The sequence below is a fragment of the Hyperolius riggenbachi genome, chromosome 6, assembly GCF_040937935.1.
Source record: "Hyperolius riggenbachi isolate aHypRig1 chromosome 6, aHypRig1.pri, whole genome shotgun sequence".
Taxonomy (NCBI): Eukaryota; Metazoa; Chordata; class Amphibia; order Anura; family Hyperoliidae; genus Hyperolius; species Hyperolius riggenbachi.
The window spans coordinates 84508748-84514969 of record NC_090651.1 but is presented as its reverse complement, the minus strand read 5'-3'; the positions used below and the strand labels follow the sequence as shown (position 1 = coordinate 84514969).

Genomic DNA, 6222 nt, shown 5'->3' with positions numbered 1-6222 from the left:
TTACCTGTGCAAAGAAACATGACATTTTCCGCATTTAAAAGACAGTTTTTCCTTTGAAACTTTACAATAAATTTTCTCAAAAACTATAAGCTCTTTTCAAATATTTTTTTTCCTCTTGTACCCACTCCCAAGGTGCACATACCCTGCAAATTTGGGTTATGTAGCATGTAAGGAAGGTTTACAAAGCACGAAAGTTCGGGTCCCCATTGACTTCCATTATGTTCAGAGTTCGGCGTGAACACCCGAACATCGCGGCGATGTTCGGCGAACGTTCGCGAACCCGAACATCTAGGTGTTCGCCCAACACTACAGCGCAGCACCGCGGGCACCGGGAGAGAAGAGGGAAGGCTCATTAGGACCTAGAGCCTCCCCTCTCATTCGGCAAGTATCTGGGTTCTTTTTTCAGCAGTGGGGTTACAGTGTCTTTAAATTAGCTAGTTAAAAGTGGCACCTTCTATATATTCCTCACTTCAGGGGCTTATAAAAGGCCGCTAAAGTGCAATAGGTGTTCTAATTTGCAATCTGTGTTTCTACTTTATGCTCATTTGACAGGAAAATTGCAGCAAATTGGAAAATGTATTTGACCGCTGATATTGATTTCCACTGAACGCTCTCATTAGATCATGCAAAACCTGATAAATGCGATCAGTGTTAGAATCTGTCATAGGGCTCATGAAAATAGAGTGTAACTAGCCTGTGAACAGGTACATACACCAGACTGGGAACATTAAGCCTATTTATCAGATAGAAAGCATCTGTATTGGCCATGGCAGCTAGTAAGATTGTTTCTGCTGTTCTCATGCTATACCTGAAAACTGGTCAGTGATTTGGCCATTGCAGACAATTCTAATGCTATTGAGGCCACACATTACCCTCCTATCAGCATTCAAACTGCAGTGAGCCAGACATGACTTGCTTAAAGAGGAACTTTATCCAAGGATTGAACTTCATCCCAATCAGTAGTGGATACCTCTTTTCCATGAGAAATCTTTACCTTTTCTGGAATAGATCCCCGGGGGCATTTGTGTGGCTGATATTGTGGTGAAACTCCTCCCACAGTTTGATGTCATGACCACGGTCCTGACAGTTTGCTGACTGTGAACCTTGTTGCATTGCGGGAAATTATGGCTTTTTCCAACTGCCAAGCAAGCACTATGTCTCTCTGTGCATAGAACGCTCAGTAACGAACATTCCATCACCTGGCAGGACTAAAGATTTCACCACCAGTAATACATTTCAGAATGTAGATTCGGGAAAGGAAAGATTTTACAAAGGGCAATTCATGAATAAATAATTTATAAATGAATATTGTAAAAAAGCTATTTTATTCATTATGTTATTCTCACTACAGTTCCTCTTTAATCTTCACCTAATGCTCTGCTGCAGTGAATAGTTTTGGGTGATAGCAATTTGCTCTGTTTGATTGTTCTGGGACCACTTCAACCTATGTTTAGCCTGACTTTAGGTTGTACAGTATATTTTTTGCCCCATGATACCCCAAACCTCTGCTCACAAAAATTGTTGCACAGATCTTTAGTGGATTAACCTTCCTAACATCTGGAGAGCATAAAATCGTCTGGGGTATCCTAATAGGGGTCCCAGTCTTTGGGATGCTGCTAGAAGTCTGGGTATTTTGTGTTCTGTACAGTGAGTCATTACTGGAGGAGTACATATCCATTGTGTGGGACCTGAACATGCACAACCAATGTCAGTTATGCAGAAAGATGAAAGGATCACTATTGCGAAAAGATGTATATGTTGCCCAGAGTAAAATGCACTGTAAATTACTTTTTACCAATGTTGCAAAAATCTGACAGGTTTTGGACTAGTCCATCTCATCATGGAGGATTCTCAGTGTTTCCATTATTTTTTACAAAAGCACTCTATGGAAAGGATGTATGCAAAGATAGTGGCTGGACACCCTACTCTCTTTTACATGAGTTCGGTAGTTGGACTGAACAACTACAATTCAGTAAGTGGTTTTGAAAATAATGAAAACTCTGAGAAATGTGTGGATAGACTAGTCTAAAACCTGTCAGTTCTGTCAGATTTATATAGCCCAGTGTGATGGCAACATAGGAAAAAATTATATATATATTGCATTGTGTTCTAGATGGAATGTACATTTTATACATAGGGATTTTACAGTTTTTTGTAGTGGTCCTTTAATTGGGCGTCATGGTCATGGTACTGTGGATCACATTCTTGTCTTGCTGAGGTCACAGGTTTAGATTTGGGCCAAGGCACAGCCTGTTGGGTAGTAGAGCAGGGCTTTTCAACCTTTTCACTAATTGTACCCAGGGCCGGCCCTAGACTTTTTGCCGCCCGAGGCAAAAAAAAAATTCCGCCGCCACCCCCCCCCCCGGTGGGGGCGCTCTGGGGGGCCGCCGAGCTGGAGGGGTAGCTGCCAGGACGGGGGTATTAGGCCTAGCGGCGGGGAGGGGGTCGTACCCCCCCTGTCTCGCCTGGGTCCCCCGAACTGCGCTCCCCTCCAGCCTTACATAGAAGAAGCAGCCGCTATTTGTAAGACGCACGGGCGGGGAGGACTCACCTCTTCCCAGCGTGCGCTCCACTGACATCACTTCCTGCAGCGTTGCAGGAAGTGACGTCAGTGGAGCGCACGCTGGATCGAGGAAGAGGTGAGTCCTCCCCGCCCGTGCCTCTTACAAATAGCGGCTGCTTCTATGTAAGGCTGGAGAGGAGCGGAGGACGGGGGACCCAGGCGAGGGAGGGGGGGGGTCCGACCCCCCCTCCCCGCCGCTAGGCCCAATACCCCCGTCCTGCCAGCTATCCCTCCAGCTCGGCGGCCGACTCCCCGCACGGACGGGCGGATGCCGCCCCTGGAAATTTGCCGCCTGAGGCAAAAGTTTCACCCCGCCTCATGAGCGGGCCGGCCCTGATTGTACCACTTTAATCGCCTAAAATGTTCAAGAATCACCAGCGTGCCTGCGCAGTAGATGGATCCGATCGGGCTCTGCTTTTTCTACCAGAGCAAAGAGTCGCTTCTGTGCATGTCTACAAGGAACTCTTCAGGGGGTCCCAGTGATGGATCCCTTCTACTGAGGAAGGGGGAGGGATGCCTCTTTAGGATCTAGAGCCTTAATATAGGTAGCGTCCCCCCCATCACCAGAGAGCTGGGCAGTGACTCACCACAAAATTCAGCTCCCCCTCGCTCACTCCTCACTGTGCTGCCTTGTGGAATAGTTCAGACCTCAGACCAGTGGTAACCCGGCAGCAGTGAAGAGACATCCAGGCAAACGGTGCACAGTGACAGAGCATATACGTCAAATACAGGAAGTTGCCGGTGATGTCTGGTCTCTTCTTCGATGATCTGAGGTCTGAAGTATGACAGGGCAGCAGAGCGAGGAGTAAGCTGAACTTTGTGGAGGCAGGACGGGACCAGGACAAGCTGCAGGCATGCAACTAAGTGGTAGGCAAACCTGGTGCGTACCACCTGGCCAACAGCAACAGCACTTTGCTAGCTGCGTGTGCATAACGTTTGCCACCGCTACCCGCCGATTCGCCGCAATCCGCCGCGCCGCCCCCCCCCCCACCCAGACCCCTTTTGCTGCCTGGTCAATCAGTGCCAAGCAGCGCTGAGGGGTGGATCGGAACACCCGCTGACGTCACGACGTCGATGACATCGGTGACGTCATCGCGATCGTCGCCATGGCGACGGGGAAGGCCATAGAGGGAATCCCGTTCAGAACGGGATTCCCTGCAGGGTAAAAGCGATCGGAGGGGTGGGAGGGATAGCGAAGGGAGGGGGGAAGCATGTAGCTAGCGCTAGACTTTAACCTGCGCTAGGCTAGCTACATGCTTTAAAAAAAAAAAAAAAAAAAAAAAAAAGGGCTGCGCTGCCCCCCTGGCGGATTTATTGTACCCCCAGGGAGGTTAAAAGGACCCCGAAATGAGAGACACATGGAGGCTGGCATATTTATTTTCTTTTACACAGTGCATATTGCCTGGCTGTCCTACTGAACGTCTTCCTCTAATACATTTAGCCATAAACCCTGAACAAGCATGCAGATCAGGTGTTTCTGAAAAGATTAGCTGCATACTTGTTTCAGGTATGTGATTCGGACACTATTGATACCAGAAAAATCAGCAGAACTGCCAGGGACCTGGTATTGTTTAAAAGGAAACTAATCTTAGCCATGATATGTCTCACACCTCACAGTGAAATGATTTAATCATTATTTGGAGTGTCATACCGCGCTGGGTCCTTTGTTTGAATAACAGGGCACCATCTGCAAGGAGTTTGTATATTCTTTCCACATCTGCGTGGGTTTCCTCTAGGCACTCTGATTTCCTCCTACTTCCTAAAAACATTCAGATAAGTTAATTGGCTTCTCTCTAAATTGGTCCTAGATTACAATGAACATATGACTACGGAAGTGATTAGATTGTAAGCTCCTCTGAGGGATAGTTAGTGACAAGACTATATGCTCTGTACGGTGCTGCGGATGATGTTGGCGCGATATAAATACTATAAAATAATTCAGTGGATCATATGACTAGAGCACTATTAGGGTCTGGTATAAGCTGCATCTTTTATGCCAGTCATTGCCTGTTGTACTGGAAGGTAGGGAATATGGAAGCTGAATTGCTGGATGCATGCAGGTGTAGTGTCTGTCCGCACTATCAGTCTTCCTATAATGAAGTACTGGAGGTCTCTGTCAGGCCTTGTGCAGTGTACAGAGAGCCTGATCGTTCCCCTCCACACACATCCTCACTGATCCCTTCATGTAGTTAGAGAGCAGCACAGATCAATGCACTAGCAAGATATACAGGATGTAAGTTGTGTTGTACCTAATGGCGCATTGCTAATGACTTCTTTCATCATCATTTTTCCTCCCAATTTTTTCATTCAACCATTACTTTTTGCATGTTGGTATTAAAGCAGACAGCTAATTGCCTGTGAAGCACCGTGTCTGCAAGCCTGCGTTCCGTTCCTTTCACATAATTCATTCTTCTGTCCCGCTCTGTTTATTGTTTTGTATTGAGGCTGCCATATCTTTACCCAGAAGTAGTCAAGAGGCCAAGAACCTGGATCTCATTTCTGAAGAAGACAAAAAAACGGGTTCCGCACTTGTCCAAACTGGTTCACTTTATTCAGGACGTGTCCAACATCAAATACAAGCTGACATGTTTCGGGCTTTAGCCCTAATCATAGCTCACATTCCTGAAGACTGCACTACTCTGCCTTGTTGTGCTATATTTGCAGATGCTGTTAAGCTTCCAGATGGATTAGTGTCAGGTAGTTCGCTAAAAAGAAGAAAGCGTTTGCTTAATTTTTCATGAGAATTATTAACATTATTGTGTACTTACATAGCATCGTCTTACTGAGTCCATAGACACGCCACTAACTGTCCCTCCGAGAAGATGACAATTGATTCCCTTCCTCCATGGTCATAAAACAGATGGCATTTGAGATAATTCAGCTTTAAGTGAGCAGCTGTGGTTACCCATGATGCATCACTCCTGAATAAGCAAATCCTCTCTTTATTCCCCTGAAAGCAAGGCTGCACATCCAAGACTGCTGGTGTATAGTGAGCCTGTAGCTAATACATTTTCTATAAATAAATAAATAAATCAGCGGTTCTGGATGTGCAGACTTTCTTTCAGGGGCATAAAGGATTTGTATATTCAGGAGTGATGTATTATGGGAAACCACAGTTGCTCACTTAAAGCTAAATTATTGCAAAGACCTTCTGTTATAGAAGCTAAGCTACATTTAGCATAAAGGGCTTTTAATAGAATAGAACACTGGTGGATGCTCCCTTGATCATTGATGACAACTACGAACTACTTTATAGGTGAGAAGTGTAACATTTTACCTTCTCAGAAGGACAAATCGATAATTAACCCATTAGCACCCTCAAAGGAATTATCTTGTTTTAGGTAAGTGCACTACTGTTGACCTCAGTCAGCAGAACTCATTGTGCTGTAAATTCTTGGAATGTTTTGCTGTCTCTGCTAGTAGAAAACGTAGAAACTGAAAGCAGAAGTCCTCTGTTATTGTCTCATAATGCCCCCTAGTGACAAGTGGCCATAAATACACATTACAGCAGTACTAATTATTAGGTAGGCAATGTAACAAATAAGAAATAAAATGTGCTAAAATAAATTGGCCTGGAGCACTTGCAAGCCTCTAAATAAATTGGCTGGGCAATAAATCCAGTACAGGTTAATGGAAAAGGTATTTCCACCTCTTCAGGT

At 45.4% G+C, this 6222-nt stretch overlaps 1 non-coding gene across 1 annotated transcript; it reads left to right on the top strand.

Annotated features, from left to right (window-relative positions):
• The first annotated feature begins 4593 nt into the window (after positions 1–4593).
• Positions 4594–4729, top strand: LOC137523190 (small Cajal body-specific RNA 3). The gene has a single exon (XR_011022552.1). It is a non-coding gene; the product is annotated as a small Cajal body-specific RNA 3 (non-coding RNA).
• The last annotated feature ends 1493 nt before the right edge of the window (positions 4730–6222 follow it).